The sequence below is a fragment of the Phyllobates terribilis genome, unplaced genomic scaffold (genome assembly GCF_046119375.1).
Source record: "Phyllobates terribilis strain yellow unplaced genomic scaffold, ASM4611937v1 Scaffold_1__5_contigs__length_1240528914, whole genome shotgun sequence".
Taxonomy (NCBI): domain Eukaryota; kingdom Metazoa; phylum Chordata; class Amphibia; order Anura; family Dendrobatidae; genus Phyllobates; species Phyllobates terribilis.
Genome location: NW_027362761.1, coordinates 1,191,184,074 through 1,191,201,784, shown reverse-complemented (window position 1 = coordinate 1,191,201,784; position 17,711 = coordinate 1,191,184,074). Strand labels below are relative to the sequence as shown.

Sequence of the window (17,711 nt, the reverse complement as noted above, 5' to 3'; positions counted from 1 at the left end):
TCCTTTTAAAGGAATTGAAGAATCCAGGTTATCTGTAAACAGTGAGGCTATGTGCCCACGATGCAGAAATGAAGCAGAAAATTTCTGCAGCATTTCTGCATCTCCCTGGCAGAAAAAACGCATGCAGATTGTGCATGCGTTTTTCCTGCAGAATACATGTGGATTCACATGCGTTTCCGCATGCAGATTGACAAGCGCTTTCCAGGCGATAGCATCACTTGGAAAGTGCTTGACAACTAGGTCACACTGTATAAATCCATGCAAATGGCATGGATTTATACAGTGTGAACCGTAAAGATAAAATAAAATAAAGCTATACTCACCCCCGATGCCCCGGCGTGGCTGCAGCGCTCGTTCCTGTCTGGTTCCTGGCTGCCGGCATATCGTGAGACAGAGCGGTGAAGGGCCTGCGGTCACATGACTGTGACGTCACCGAAGGTCCTTCAGCGATGCCGGCATGCAGAGAAGCCTTCGGAAAGGTGAGTATAAACTTTATTTATTATTTTATTCTTTTTTTTACAGGTACAATGGTACCCAGGTCTGGATGAGAGTCTTCTCTCCTCCAGACTTGGGTACCATCCGCACATTGAAACGCATATAGAATCTGCTTGTCAAATGTACAGACGCGCATTCTATGCGTCTCAATGCAAGTCAATGGCGGGAGTTCCGCTGCGCTTCCGCAAAATTAAATGACATGCTGCGGATTTTTGTACGCAGCATAAACGCTGCGGAAAAATCCGCAGCATGTGCATAGAACATGCGGAATCCCCTTGGGGACCATGGGGTGAGGATTACCTAGCGTTTCACAAGCGTTTACGCTGCGGAAATTCCGCAGCATAAATGCTTGAAAAACGCTACGTGGGCACCCAGCCAAAGACTGTGAGGGAATATTTAGCTAACATAAATGAGTTCAAGTCTCCAGGTCCAGATGAATTACACCCCAGAGTAGTGAAGGAGATCGTAGAAGAAATTTTAGAACCACTCTCCATAATCTTTGAAAATTCTTGGAGAACAGGAGAAGTCCCAGAAGTCTGGAGAAGAGCAAATGTTGTTCCTATCTTCAAAAAGGGGAAGAAGGTGGACCCAGGGAACTATAGGCCGGTGAGTCTGACTTCTATACCAGGAAATATCTTTGAACAAATTATTAAACAACATGTATGTAAGTACATGGATAAGAATGAAGTGATTAACCAGAGTCAGCATGGGTTTGTAACTAACAAGTCATGTCAGACTAACTTAATTTCCTTCTATGACAGAATCACTGACTGGGTGGATCAGGGAAATGCAGTAGATATAGTATATCTTGACTTCAGCAAAGCATTTGACAAATTATCTCACATCATCCTTATTGAAAAAATGACCAAGTATGGAATGGACAAGGCAACTGTTAGGTGGATTCATAACTGGCTTAGTGATCGGACTCAAAGAGTGGTCGTAAATGGCTTCCCATCCAGTTGGATGAATGTCTCAAGTGGGGTACCACAGGGCTCCGTCCTGGGACCTGTATTGTTCAACATCTTTATCAATGATTTAGATGAAGGAATTGAGGGTAAACTGATGAAATTTGCTGATGACACAAAGCTAGGAGGGATAGCTAATACTAGAGAAGAGAGAGAGAGGATTCAAAAAGACCTAAATAAACTGGAGCAGTGGGCAGCAACCAACAGAATGGTTTTTAACAGGGAAAAATGCAAAGTACTACATCTGGGCAATAAAAATGAAAAAAGCATATACAGAATGGGAGGAATAGAGCTAAGCAACAGTACATGTGAAAAAGACTTAGGTATACTAATAGATCATAGACTGAACATGAGTCAACAGTGTGATGCAGCAGCAAAAAAGGCAAATACAATTCTGGGATGTATTAACAGAAGCATACAGTCTAGATCACGTGAAGTCATTATCGGTCTTTACTCCTCTTTGGTCAGACCTCATCTGGAATACTGTGTACAGTTTTGGGCACCACATTTTAAAAAAGACATAGACAAACTGGAGCAAGTTCAGAGAAGAGCGACCAGAATGGTGACCGGTCTGCAAACCATGTCCTATGAGGAATGGTTACAGGATTTGGGAATGTTTAGCTTGCAAAAAAGAAGACTGAGAGGAGACTTAATAGCTGTCTACAAATATGTTAAGGGCTGCCACATTGTAGAAGGATCATCTTTATTCTCATTTGCACAAGGAAAGACTAGAAGCAATGGGATGAAACTAAATGGGAGGAGACACAGATTAGATATTAGAAAAAACTTTTTGACAGTTAGGGTGATTAATGAGTGGAACAGGCTGCCACGAGAGGTGGTGAGTTCCCCTTCAATGGACGTCTTCAAACAGAGGCTGGACAGACATCTGTATGAGATGATTTAGTGAATCCTGCTTTGAGCAGGGGGTTGGACCAGATGACCCAGTAGGTCCCCTCCAACTCTACCATTCTATGATTCAATGATTCTAACATATTCCGCAGTACTTTACAGTTAAGCGGGGACATGTACAGACAATGAATTCAATACAAGGTAAGGCAGTTTAAACAGTTGCATTAGGAGTGAGGTCCCTGCTCGCAAACTTACAATCTACAAGGAAATGGGGGGACACAATAGGTGAAAAGTGCTTGTTATTTCAGGTCTGGCAATTATAATAGGGCTTTTCATATAAGACTGCATGATCCGGTCATCAGCCATTATGCTTAGGTGCAATAATCAAGTATTGAGTGCAGTTATCTTGTGCATGGAGGGTGTGGAGACAGATGAATAGTAGGGAGCAGATTCTGAATAATATTTAGAAGGAGGGAACAGGGGAAGGTTAGGTTACTGAGTTGAGGTGATAGGTAAAGCGCGCTTGAAGACGTGGTGGCTAGGCATCAGTCGGATCGCCTGGGGTAGAGCATTCCAGAGAACTGGCGCAGCACGAGAGAAGTCTTGGAGACGGAGGTGTGAGGTTTGGATTATGGGGGATGTTAGTTTTAGGTCATTTGTAGAACGGACGGCACGTGTAGGGCGATAGACAGAGATGAGAGAGGAGATATAAGGTGGTGCAAGACTGTGGAGAGCTTTGTGGGTGAGAGCGATGAGTTTATATTGGACCCTGTATAAGTAAAGACTGTGATAAATTTGTTCTCAGACCCTTTTGGGGTTTGTGCTTTGAAGTTGCCTTTTAATATAACAGATTTCATATTTATGTCCTGGCCACAAATGTTTAGCCATAGATTCATGAGGTTTTTTTTGTCTGTAATCATGAAGCGATGAGATCTCATCCTTGGAGAGCCCCATTAGAACAAATAAAGCACAAAATAAAGTACACTACATTGGAAGAGGAACATGCGAATGTCTGGTTAATTGGTTTCCGATACACTGATGTCCGGATTGAACCATTTTGAATTTTTATGGTTGTTTTTAGAAAGTTGATTTCTGTATTTGAGAAGTCCAATGTCAAGTTTACGGTGGGTATGAAAGGATCTTTCATGGAATGCTTTATAAATTCTTGTTCAGACTCAGTCCAGATTAAGATTTCATCGATGTAACGGAAATGGGCGAAGGGTTTGATGGTCATTCTACAGTTAAGCCATGACAATGTTGTTATTCTGGGTTATTTTGCTGCCCATAGCAGTTCCGGTGCATTGTAGGTATAGCTCCTCACCGAATCAATTATGCTTGAGGATAAATCTAAGTTTTAACAGACTCAAAAGGGATTTTGCAGGCGGTTAGTCCATCTTCATGAAATGTTACCCAACATGGATGTGGAATCCCTATATTCTAAGATGGCACCCTTGGGGAAGAAACCTATTGTAGATGGCTGCTTGAAAGGTTCATGATGTCCTGTAAATAGCTGTTTTTCTTACCAGTGATTGAAAAAACCTCTCAGGCTGGGTAGAGAATGTTCCTTAAGTGTTCCCACCCCAGAGATGACAGGCCTCCCTGGGTTGCCTGGCTTATGAATTTTTATTTTTGTTAGCCATTAAAAAGTATCATAACTACAAGATTGATCTCAGTTGGGAGAAACAAAATAATCTTCAACTGGCTAAAACTGTACCAAAACATAAAGGGGGAAAAAAAATTAAAGAGTTTTAAAGACCTCCTTCTAGCTTCAGAAAATGTTTATGAATGATTTTTCCTAATCACCGCCCACCATTTATTAGTGGCTCAAAGGATTGTTCCCAGTTCAAGCTTGTATTACTTAGTTCAACCATTTATACTACGGACATGGAGGAGTCAGAAGAATGGTGAAAATCACCACTGATTTTTTCCTTAACATTAATTCTTCTAGAGTTTAGAATTGTCACCATAATCTGAATGTCCATAGTCCGATGCCATCACCAATATTGTTAAAGCTTGTTGCAATAGTCTATGGTAATTTCTCTTTAGTTATTTGATTTGATATACTGTAAATCAAATGGTTAAATAGTCAACGTTTCTATGCTCACTTCTCTAGAGATCATGGATGTGGGGGAGGTCGGGGAGAGAGGACCCACGGTATAATTTAAATTGGGGGTAGGGGGGTCTCAAATATACGCTCCAAAAGCAAGTTTTTTGTGTCTCTAATTGTCCTGTCTTGGCCAAGTCACAAAATAGATGTCATGCAGTATGCCTGCCGATGCCTTTATCTGAAGGGCCTTCATACTGTATGCTGTGGCCTGTTGGGCCATCATACTGTATGCTGTGGCCTGTTGGGCCATCATACTGTATGCTGTGGGCTGTTGGGCCATCATACTGTGTGCTGTGGGCTGTTGGGCCATTATACTGTGTGCTGTGGGCTGTTGGGCCATCATACTGTGTGCTGTGGGCTGTTGGGCCATCATACTGTGTGCTGTGGGCTGTTGGGCTATCATACTGTATGCTGTGGACTGTTGGGCCATCATACTGTGTGCTGTGGGCTGTTGGGCCATCATACTGTGTGCTGTGGGCTGTTGGGCCATCATACTGTATGCTGTGGGTTGTTGGGCCATCATACTGTATGCTGTGTGCTGTTGGGCTATCATACTGTATGCTGTGGGCTGTTGGGCCATCATACTGTATGCTGTGGGCTGTTGGGCCATCATACTGTATGCTGTGGGCTGTTGGGCCATCATACTGTATGCTGTGGGCTATTGGGCAGTCATACTGTATGCTGTGGGCTTTTGGGTCATCATACTGTATTCTGTGGGTTGTTGGGCCATCATACTGTATGCTGTGTGCTGTTGGGCTATCATACTGTATGCTGTGGGCTGTTGGGCCATCATACTGTATGCTGTGGGCTGTTGGGCCATCATACTGTATGCTGTGGGCTGTTGGGCCGTCATACTGTATGCTGTGGGCTGTTGGGTCATCATACTGTATGCTGTGGGCTGTTGGGCCGTCATACTGTATGCTGTGGGCTGTTGGGCCATCATACTATATGTAGGGAAAGTTGTATGTTACATTATGATGGTCCCACTGCTCCTCTATACATGTACAGTATTTAAGTGGCTTTAGGGCCATCTTGTTTGTTGGGGAATTCGTGAGTTCATTATACGGTGTATAGGGGGCTTTCACAACTATATGCGGGGCCATGATACAGTATATTGGAGGCTATGGGGATATGAATATATGGGGGGACTATGGGATCGCAGTACACTAGACATCTCAATACGATACCATTTACTTGTATCACACCATGATGTAGAAGCTCCAGCTGGTGAACTTTGGCCAGGTGACCGCTGTCGTGCCATGTAGCCCTAGCCAAAATGTGGAACGTGGCCTAACTGAATATTCTACGTTGCCCTGGACTGCATTTTAGTTTAAGATCCCTGCTTTAACTTATTGTAAAAGGCAACATCTGACACTATATACAGTAATTTCCCTAAATAATAAAACCAACTGAACTTGACTTCCGTAATTTAGCACCCTCAATTTGGAGTTATTTCTTTTATAATTAGTATTTGTATAAACTTGTCATAAAAGCTTCCAAATGTACATTCCAGGTTATGGTCCATTACCCATATTAAAACGAAAAACTTGTGACGCCTCAATTCTCGAAAGAGCCCTTTTTAGTCTTGAGTTTACCCTGGGTGTTGGGGGACTCGGTGTCGGGCCCTGTGACGAAGAGATGGGATGTAGCCGGGCCCGGACCCCACCCGTGCTCAGGGCCGTCACATGAAAAGGCAGATGTTGTGGGCTCGTCCGGGTTGAGTGGCTTATTTTAACGACTACGCCACCTGTGGTGCCTGGTGAAGGGTCACCAGCACCGCTACAGTCCGCCGAGGCCTGGTGTCGTGGCGGCCAAAGTTCTCACTGCTCCCCACAGGCGGAGCAAGGCCTCGGGGCAGGCAGGCAGGATGGAGGGGGAGTAGTAGTGCGGGGAGTATGAGCACCGTGTCGCATGGTATGGCGCATAATGAACAGTCTGGAGGCCATAGGGGTGAACTTCCAAGGCTTTACTCACTTAGAGATGACAGCGGGAAGGCGACTCCCTGCTCCCCGCGGAGTCCTGCGGCCACCAGGGACGGGGGTCCGACTACCTCCGAGAAAATCCAGTGTTCGGTAGCGACCCTACACCAGAGTGTTCCTGCACTACAGACTTCACCCTTTCCCGTCTGTGTGTGTGTAGATAGGCCGCGTCTCCCTCTGAGCTCCTCTCAGGACTAGGGCACGGGTGGCAATTCCTCTCCATCCGATGCCCGGTGGGATTCTCAGGGCCTAACCGGGCTTTCCAGTCCAGGACATAGAGTACCAGGTCAGGTGTCGGGGGCCGGTACCCCTCTTGCAGCCGGAATCCCTCTGAATAGATCGGGTAGGCGAGGACAGGTGGCGTATTCCGCTCCGTCTGCATCCTCCCCGGGACCCATTTGCTGGGGAGCCACACTCTAAAGCTCCCGGGCCTTCTTGATCCTGGTCGGGTTGAGACATTCCTTGTCTGCAACCTACCTCTCGTCCCAAGGCCAGGGTATGAGGGCTGTGTCCCTTACCGGCGCAGGCCCACACAGGATCTGCGCTCCCCGAGGGAGGTCACATTACACACAATATTCTGACAGCACAGTAAGACCAACTAATTAACTAGGGAGAATTAGCAGAAGGACCAAGAACCAAGATGGATTTTTATTAAATATGAATTCTAAAGTGCAACTAACTTGTAAGTCCTCCACCCTCACCCACTAACTGGTTCCTACCACTTTGTGTTCCCCAGTCTCCCTGTAACCAGTGGAGCAGCACCTAGTGCATACTAGCTCCCTCTGGTGGAGAAGTGTAGTGTTGGATGCCAAAGGTTAGGTCACGACTATCACACTGGCCTTACCTCAGAGGAGGAACACTACACTCCATTAAAGACGTGCAGCATCCCTGTGGCGGTTGAACCCTCAGGGGCGCCACATCCCCCCCTGGTAAAACACAGCACGTCCGCGGGCTACAAAAGAAGTAACACCCAGGAAATTTTCTTTTTATAATAACACAACTATCTTCCCTTTATGGGAGGCACATTTCTTAAACGTTGCATAACAGGTATAAAAAATACAAAAGTATAAAATTATAAAAGTGCTAGCATTTTTCCAGAGACATTAGTGCAAACAGACAGGTTAAGGTGCAAAGACGCAGAGTCAGTTGAGATAGAAATGTCCGCGGTTTTTGTATAAAACCAATATGGAGCACCTAAAAAGATGCAAACTATATACAAAGGGAAAGAGTCTGTCTGCTAGTCCACAGGGACACATGTTTCTAGAAACCGGGTAGGAAATTAGGCATAATATAAAAAAGTAAACATTTCAAACTTGTGAACAAAACTGTAACTACAGCCGGGGGGCTGCTTTAAACCTCGGGCTGTCTTCTTGGAAAGGGCTCATTCCTCCCAATGGAGGCTAGCTGGTCCCCTGAGCCTGAGCGCGGGGTGGCATCGCTCCCGGACACTTTGTGTACATCCAGGGCGTACCACCCACGCTCCCCCTGGTGGCGAGAGGAAGTCACTGTATCGCCCGGGAAGAGGTTCCGACCGGGGTGTCCCTTCTTGAGGCGCGGCTCAACGTCTCGCCGGCTGACGAACACATCGTCCTGGAACTGGGGACACCGGGTGAACCCCCACCCCGCCTCATGATGAAAACGGACGACTTGGCCTTCGTACCGGGGACTGGGACAGGTGGCCTCCTCTTGACGTGCCCGAGTTTTTGCAGCTTTGGTCCTGACCTTGAGGCGCTCGCAGCGCTGCTCCCGCCGACACTGCTCCCATGCGAGCCGGAATATCTGGTCGCTCCACCACTGGCTCCTCCTCCGCGCTTCAGCCCGGGTCTCCCGTGGGAAGCCCATTATGTCGCCCCCCTGGTTTTCCCAGGCCCACTCCTCAGCCTCGGGCCAGGTTACTGCTGGTGCGGGTAGCGGGGTTAGAATGGGTTGCTGCGAGTCCTCTGTAGACGCGACCAGTCCGGGTTGGAGCCGGTAGTTTCCTCCGCAGCTTCAGGCACCTCCGTATCAGGGTTTGGGCGGCATCGCATGTCCCCACCCACAGCTGCCAGTTGCAGCTCTGGAGCCAACGCCTGCTCCCAGGTGACCGCATGGGGAATTAGGTACTCCGTCATGAGGTCCAGGATAGTCACGGTAGGCTCTGCAGCCGGGGCAGGGGTTGCACACTCACCCGCCGCTGGGCCGCCCTCGACCTCTGTCACCGAGTCGACTTGTCCTGGGACCTCTACTCCTTGGCGGCGGTCCCGGATACGCAGCAGCATCTCCTCCCGCCACGCAGCCGTCGCCGCCTCCTGGGCCTCTCTCTGCCTTCTTAAGAGTCCCGGAGCTTCCTGCTGGAGAAATTCAAAATCTCCCGGTGTTAACACGCTGCCGCCTTGCTCTCTGCCGGGTGAAGGGCCTGAACCGGGTTCAGTAGACGCGTGGTCTTGCTCCCCAGAGGCATCCATGTCTGCCTCTGTTGACTGCCAAGCTCCGACTGCAATGGCCGCACCTTGTTGCTTTTCTTCTTCCTCCTCTTTCGGGGCGGTTCCTGGGCGGAATGCTGACAGGCCCGCCTTCGTTCAGCCCATCCAGTTTGATGGGCATTACCCCGCGGACAGTCTCTGATGGAAGGGGCAGTCCACATTTTTGGCGCCAAGCTGGAGCCCAGCCCACGATGGGAGGCGTTCAAAGACAGTCTTTTCACAGCATTAAGGCGTCTGTTCTTCTTGGGCGGGCGCCATTTTAAGTGTAAAACAACAGTTCAAGGTGTAAGGCACAGAGTACCCGGTAGCAATGGGCACTTCTTCCTTTGCTGCGGGCACGCGATCCTGCCGACTACGCCAGGTTTTGACGCCTCAATTCTCGAAAGAGCCCTTTTTAGTCTTGAGTTTACCCTGGGTGTTGGGGGGACTCGGTGTCGGGCCCTGTGACGAAGAGATGGGATGTATCCGTGGCCCGGACCCGACCCGTGCTCAGGGCCGTCACATGAAAAGGCAGATGTTGTGGGCTCGTCCGGGTTGAGTGGCTTATTTTAACGACTACGCCACCTGTGGTGCCTGGTGAAGGGTCACCAGCGCCGCTACAGTCCGCCGAGGCCTGGTGTCGTGGCAGCCAAAGTTCTCACTGCTCCCCACAGGCAGAGCAAGGCCTCGGGGCAGGCAGACAGGATGGAGGGAGAGTAGTAGTGCGGGGAGTACGGGCACCGCGTCGCATGGTATGGTGCATAATGAACAGTCTGGAGGCCATAGGGGTGAACTTCCAAGCCTTTACTCACTTAGAGATGACAGCGGGAAGGCGACTCCCTGCTCCCCGCGGAGTCCTGCGGCCCACAGGGACGGGGGTCCGACTACCTCCGAGAAAGTCCAGTGTTCGGTAGCAACCCTACACCAGAGTGTTCCTGCACTACAGACTTCACCCTTTCCCGTCTGTGCGTGTGTAGACAGGCCGGGTCTCCCTCTGAGCTCCTCTCAGGACTAGGGCACGGGTGGCAATTGCTCTCCATCTGATGCCCGGTGGGATCCTCAGGGCCTAACCGGGCTTTCCCGTCCAGGACATAGAGTACCAGTTCGGGTGTCGGGGGCCGGTACTCCTCTTGCAGCCGGAATCCCTCTGAATAGATCGGGTAGGCGAGGACAGGTGGCGTGCTCCGCTCCGTCTGCATCCTCCCCGGGACCCATTTGCTGGGGAGCCACACTCTAAAGCTCCCTGGGCCTTCTTGATCCTGGTCCTCGGCCGGGTTGAGACATTCCTTGTTTGCAACCTACCTCTCGTCCCAAGGCCAGGGTACGAGGGCTGTGTCCCTTACCGGCGCAGGCCCACACAGGATCTGCGCTCCCGGAGGGAGGTCACATTACACACAGTATTCTGACAGCACAGTAAGACCAACTAATTAACTAGGGAGAATTAGCATAAGGACCAGAGAAGAACCAAGATCAAAGATGGCATACTATTAAATATGAATTCTAAAGTGCAACTAACTTGTAAGTCCTCCACCCTCACCCACTAACTGGTTCCTACCACTTTGTGTTCCCCAGTCTCCCTGTGACCAGGGGAGCAGCACCTAGTGCATACTAGCTCCCTCTGGTGGAGAAGTGTGGTGTTGGATGCAAAAGGCTGGGTCACGACTATCACACTGTCCTTACCTCAGAGGAGGAACACCACACTCCATTAAAGAAGTGCAGCATTCCTGTGGCGGTCGAACCCTCAGGGGCGCCACAAACTCATGATGAAATTATTTTTCCAACTCATTTGGACAGCAGTTATTATCAAAATTAAGGATTTAAAAAAGAGAAAAAAACAAGTCATGGAAAACCAGGAAGCCAATTTTTACCTTGGAGCATGTTTTTGGCATGTGAAAGGAAATTCGTTAAAACAAGAAGAACTTAGACTCCATGAAGTTGGTGTCATTGATCGTGTTCAAACCCTGGAATTCGGGGCTACAAAGCAACAATTCATCCATAGATTATAAAATCTAGTAAGCAGGGCCCTGACTCGTGTTCTTTGCAATGTCTGATTTAGTCCGCACAAGTTCTTCAGGATATGATGGCGTCATATCATTATTTTTTTTTTCATAAATATTTACCATTGAGGCAACATACAGAAATTACAGATTTGGGCAAATGTTACATCCCATTAACCTTAATCTCAATTTTATTAGATATGTTTTAAAAGAAAAAAGACAATACAAGTATCTTTTTTTGATGACCAGACAGCTATAATACACCCTAGATTGACCTGTTAGACTGTGTTTACCCAACCGCGGAGGTTGGCACCCTAAATGATGCAACAAATGGTGACCCCGCTCCTCGACAGCTAACCCTGTGTATTCCTATAGGACTCTAACTAGGGATCTCTAGGGAATATAGATCAAGGGATACTGGACAAAATCATTAAAAATAGATACTGTATACCACAATACAAAAAAATGGGGTGTCCGAAAGGTATATTCCTCTTACTCCACTCATCAAAAAAATATGCAGGCACTAGCATATGTCAATGCTTAACATCCAGCAAGGCTATATTCATATGCGCTCATATGATTTCTCTTGCACCAATGCACAATTTTCTGACAGACAGATGGTAGTGAAATTTTTCCCCATTTAGCAATAGTGTCAGTGCTTTGTATACAGACAAGAAGCTAATAGAGTACTAATGCCTGTGGAAATCACTTTATCCAGAGGGGATAAATCAGCACTAAAGTCAGTGCTTTGCCTACAGAAATCAGGATAACAAGGGGTTACTTATCCCGTAGGAAATGCCTCAACGCGTTTCCCCATAAGCGCTCCATCAGGAGGCCCAGATATTTGATAAGGAAGTAGCTGGAGGAGGCTGATTTCCGATTGTTTAGGGTTTGATATAGTAAACGCCCATCTCCAGTCTGTTACCGTACTGTACATGCACCGGACTCGTCCGTCCACTACAGGCTGCAGAGAAGCGGCGCAGTCAATTACCCGCGTCCCTTCCGGCCACATGGCACGTGCATCTGTACTCGCGTCTCTCTGCGGTCCGTGTTGCGCAGGTGCCGAACAGTAAAGACACTACAATATTTCTGAGTGCTCTGCTCCATAATGCATGCGGACTGCTTGCCTCTCCACCCTGCAGCACATGGACTGGCATGCGCTCCAGAGAACCCTCCGGTGGGCCGCCTCCCTCTAATATGAGCAGTACTGGGCACTATATACTTGAATCACTATGTACAGACAAAGGCAGCATCTATCTATAAAGTCTCAAAAGCGTACATAAAGAATTTACATGACCGTAACACGGACAGAAGACAGAGCACACCTCTATCCCTCACAAAAAAATGTGTATATGTCAATAGAGCAATGCAGATAGGTTCAATACCACAATCAACATCAGTAGATCATTATCTGTATGGAAGGTACTGTGCTGTGGCCAGAAATAGCCCAAAAAACAACACCCACTACCCTCCATTCGTAAGACAAACCCCCCTCTCAGGTCTTAACTGGCAGAGGTGGCTAGGAGGAAGCCCTGATGCGCGTTTTGCGGGTCCCGTTGCTGCTTTCTCAAGGAGTGATAATGTCACGCTGTCTCAGTATACTGGAGGTAGGGGGCCTAAGCTGACCCTAAGCTGGGGACCTGACTAATCCATCAACCTGGAGGTACTGTTAAAGGTACAGAGGTCCAGGCCGCCAGCGTAACCCCTACCTCCTGAGGATCCCTGCACCTAAGTAATCTAGTCCTGAGAAGGACCCCGATCACAACAAAAGGGGACAAGAAATAATATGCCCACACACAGTACTTAGACGAACGAGACAGTACAAGGGAAAAACCAAAACCACCTTGCATACAACAACTACACAACTACAACAGAGGGAACACCAACGGGAAAGGAGATAAATGATAAAGCGAGGAAGGGAAAATACACTCCAAGTACACTTATCTCAGAAACTCCAAACACCACGATCCGCTCTGTCAGTCTGAATGAAAAGCTTTCACCGACACTTCCCAAACAGACCAGCAGGCATTTGAAGGAGTCTCACTACAGAAGTATTGATTGCAGCTGGGCGAGGCTGGACCTAGTCTAGCACAGAGAGAGAGAGAATTAACTCCCTCACTGCCGAAAAACACAAAGCACAAACAAGTCAGCTGCGAGAAGTCAGGCTGTGTACTCGTGACGATCTTCGTGGCGACACACCCGTGACAGTACCCCCCCTTCTACGAGGGGCCTCCGGACCCTCAGGGCCAGGTTTATCCGGGTGAGTCGTGTGGAAGGCTCGAACTAATCGGTCTGCGTTAATATCCGACGCAGGAACCCACATCCTCTCCTCAGGACCATACCCTTTCCAATGAACCAGGTACTGAAGGGACCGGCGATTAAAGCGTGAATCGATGACCCTCGATACCTGGAACTCCAAACACCACGATCCGCTCTGTAAGTCTGAATGAAAAGCTTTCACCGACACTTCCCAAACAGACCAGCAGGCATTTGAAGGAGTCTCACTACAGAAGTATTGATTGCAGCTGGGCGAGGCTGGACCTCGTCTAGCACAGAGAGAGAGAGAATTAACTCCCTCACTGCCGAAAAACACAAAGCACAAACAAGTCAGCTGCGAGAAGTCAGGCTGTGTACTCGTGACGATCTTCGTGGCGACACACCCGTGACAGATAGCCACCGCTTGAGAAAGCGGCAACTGGACTTACGAAACCGGACCATATGTGATTTTTCTACCCCCGCCCCAAAGTAATTTTTCTGTCTCTAAATGTCGGGATATTTAGATTTAATTTAGATTAAATGTCGGTGCTGTCCCAGTACCAGCTGTAGCCTGTACCTGTTGGGACATCTTGCTCTATGTAGGGGGCTTAGGGGCCATGACATTGTACTGTGATCCCATAGTCCCTCCATATATATACATTAAACATTGCGTTGTGACATCATTTACTTGTATGACCCTGTGATGTAGTAGCCACCGATGGCGAACTTTGGCCATATGACTTCAGTCAAGCCAAGATTTAACAATGTGACTCATGTCCTAACAGGTTTTTTTCTACATTGCCCTGGATCCCATTTTAGTTTGAGACCCCTGATCTAAATGATGGAGAAGGGAAGCATCGGACAGGATACAGTAATTTTCCTTAATGAGACAAGCTCAATATAACTTCCAATATTTTTGCATCCTCAGTTCTATTACCATAAAAGCTTCCAAATGTACAGTAACCTGGGCCACGAACCATAATGTGGAAGCCAATATACCCAGGATAAGACAACCAAAAACTTGATATTAAAGAGAACACAATCACTACTGTAAATATACTTAAGTCATAAAAGTTAAACAGAAAACGAGGACAATGTTAAAATGCAAAAAAACGAGACCTACAAGAATAAAAAAAATAAAGTAGCTCAGGAGGGGTAAGGGGTATGCCCACTATGAAAGCTTGGTACATAGACCATGTAAAGGGAGAGATATATAGACAATACAAATATTTACCATTCAGGCAATATACAGAATTTTATTTTTATAGATCTGGGCAAATATTACAATATAAACTTTATTTTTCAAATGAAAAACCAAATTTGTAAGGATGTCTTACCAAGTGTTTATGAAGAGATGAGATACAGTATATATATTTTCTTTTATTTGGCCGCCAATGATTCCTTTGTAGTATACAGCCATGGCCAAAAGTTTTTCATAAGACTGGAACAATAAGGGTCAAAATTGAAAATATTAAGGAGAATTTTCATAAACTTGATGTATTTGCCAAAACTTGAAAAACTGAAATGTTTCTAATTGTACTTAAGTTAACAATAGAAACCACCCATTAAAAAAAAAATTAAGTGGACTTTGATACAGAGCAGTCCATAGCTGAGGGTGTAGGACCCATAATTTACCCCTTTACCCCCCCCTCCGCCAAAGGCTGTTTGCACGTTAATGACCGGGCCAATTTTTACAATTCTGACCAGTGTCCCTTTATGAGGTAATTACTCTGGACGGATCCTACTGATTCTGAAACCTTTTTTCATGACCTATTGTACTTCATGTTAGTGGTAAAATTTATTTGCTATGTCTTGCGTTTATTTGTAGAAAAAAATCGGAAATTTGGAGAAAATTTTGCAATTTTCAAACTTTGTCACGCCCTTAAATCAAAGAGATGTCACACAAAATAGTTAATAAATAACACATCCCACATGTCTACGTTACATCAGCACAATTTTGGAACCAAAATTTTTTTGGTTCGTTAGGAAGTTAAGAGTTAAAAGTTGACCAGCGACAAGGATAGCAGGAAAAAAATGGCCCCAAAATTTGTTGTGCAATTTCTCCTAAGTACGCAGATACCCTATATATGGTCGAAAACTACTTTTGAGGCAAAGTGCAAAGCTCAGAAGAGAAGAAGTGCCATATAGGAGTTCACATTTTACTGGGCTGGTTTGACTGTGCCGTGGCATAACAGCAGGACCCCCCCCCCCTCCTGTAAGGGACCCCATTTTACAAACCACACCTCTCAATGACTTCATCTAGGGGTGCAGTGAGCATGTTGACACCATGTGCTTCACAGAATTTTACACCATTAGGCGGTGAAAGAATATTTTTACCACCAAAGTTTTGTTTTAGCCCCAGATTTTACGTATTCACACTGGGAAATGGGTAAAAATGGCACCAAAATTTCACACAATTTTTGCTGAATGTAAAAATACCCCATATGTGGCTGTGCAGTACTGCTTAGCCACACGGAGGGACGGAGCGCTATTTGCCTTCTGGAGCGCAGGTTTTCCTAGAATAGTATGCAGACTCCATATACAGAGACCCTAAGTGCTAGAAGAGCAGAATCCCCCCTCAAGTAACCCAATTTTGGAAATTATACCCCTTTGGGAATTTATCCATAGGTGTGGTGAGAATTTTAACTACATGGGTTTTTTCCAGAAACAAGCAGGATTGGATGTTGCTGAGGGAAAATTGCAAACTGCCATTGTAGTAACCAGTACGTTGTGCCCAGCTTGTGCTTCTAAAGACACTCACCTGTAAATTAGGCAGGCTTTCATCGCTACAGAAATGCAAAATATGTGGACTCTAACTGCGGTTTAGGCACACTGTGGGGCTCAAAAGGGATGGGGGCATTTGTATTTGGGAGTACAGAATTTTCTGAATTTCTTTTGAGGGGCAAGGGCCATTTCACCTTTCCAGAGCCTTTGTACTACTAGTAACGTGGAACCCCCCTATATTTCTGTTAACAGATGACAGACCTGAGTGGGGGCTTTTTTTGTGGATTGAATCAAAGCTTTTATTGTGATCCAAAATGTTATGTAAAATGTTCCCATTTATCCTGTGCTCTACACTGAGCACGGATATCGGGGTTTCCATTTTAAGTGACATAATTCAGATGAAACCCTCGAGGGATCCATTCACCATAATGAGGCAGCAGAGTTTACTCTGGATTCCGTCTGGCCTCTGTTTAGCGGTGTCCTTTTTTCTCTAATAACCCCCCACGACAGCACACCGGAGGATGTAACCCCATCTTAATACGGACAGGAAATACAAAGAGGTTAAATAGCCCCCCCCACATCCTCCCTCCAGTGTTCTTTCCTGTCCCTATCAGGGATGAAGAGGTCATCCTCGGTGTGCTGGGCCGATGGCAGGCACTGGGGGAAAAAGCTACAAGCCGGGCAGCGGGGGATCAAACGGGTTACCTCTACTCCTCTAGATTTGGGACCCTCTCCTACAGTCTGCACCTTTGGGCAAGGTCTGCAGGATTTTCGGACCGGAGGCCTCTCTGAGCTCTCCGGCTCATCTCCTCCTCCCATCATCTTCCCTCCGCTGGAAGCGTGTTCGACGCTGATCTCCTGGATATGGAGCCCACATGACCGCTGCGCCAGAAGTGACGTCGGACGCCGGGCGGTGAATGATGACATCACTTCCGGTGGTTGTGCGTTCCACGGTGGAACGCAGCAGCACAATGGGGGAAATGGCGGCGGAAACCGCCGGTGATCACAGCTGTCTTCACCTGGACACCGGAGGAGGAGCCCTCTAAATGAGAGGTAGGCGCTATCTCCAGTCGCCCATAAAAGAGCCCTGGACAGGAAGACATCTGCAGGTAGGACAAAACCATATCTGTTTCTGAAGCGTCTTCTCGCTCTGCAGCTGTAGAGCCCAGCACCGGTCCAGTCCCAGTAAGTATGGCACTGGTAGTCCAACTCCCAGATGCAGGTAATAATATTACAGTTCCTTTCCCTTCTCCCCTCTCTTTTAGGGGGACAAGGAACTTGCACCTGGAGACAAATCTAAACCGTCGCGCAGATGCCCTGTCTGTACAAAAAAGCTATCGTCCTCCCATAGAAAACCCCTATGCAAGGACTGTACGGAGAAGATTCTCATGCAGGAACAGCCTTCTTTACTGGAGGAAATAAAGGAGATTGTACGTCAAGAAATCAAATCATCCCTGGCCCCATTCTCTCACCCTATGCGCTCTCCTAGTCAGGATACTATGTCTACTTCTCCGGCAGCCAAAAAGAGGAAGATCAGCCCGCCAGAAGAAGGGGATGAGGATTCCCAGGATGAGATATATATCCCGGAAGAGCTACCAGAGGATGGTGAACTGAGTCCAGCCTCTGATAACTCTCAACGAGAAGGATATTACTTCCCATCAGAGGGCTTGGAAGAACTCCTTTTGGTGGTAAGCAGGACTATGGAGGTTGAAGAAGAGAAGGGTCTCCAGACAGTACAGGATAAAATGTTTGGAGGCTTGCGTTCCAGGAAGAAATTGGCATTTCCTATACACCAGAATATTCGAAGAATGGGAAGAATGGGAATCTCCGGAAAAGAGGTTGAATACCCCGGCAGAGTTGAAGGATAGATTTCCAGTAGACAATGAGACAGCAGAATG

General features: G+C 47.1%; 1 long non-coding RNA gene across 1 annotated transcript in view; it reads right to left on the bottom strand.

Annotated features, from left to right (window-relative positions):
- Positions 1-17,711, bottom strand: part of LOC141173213 (uncharacterized) — a 56,575-nt gene that overhangs the window by 10,504 nt on the left and 28,360 nt on the right. The window contains exon 2 of the long non-coding RNA XR_012252613.1: positions 14,427-14,530. This is a non-coding gene — a long non-coding RNA (uncharacterized lncRNA). The remainder of the gene's footprint in view (positions 1-14,426; positions 14,531-17,711) is intronic.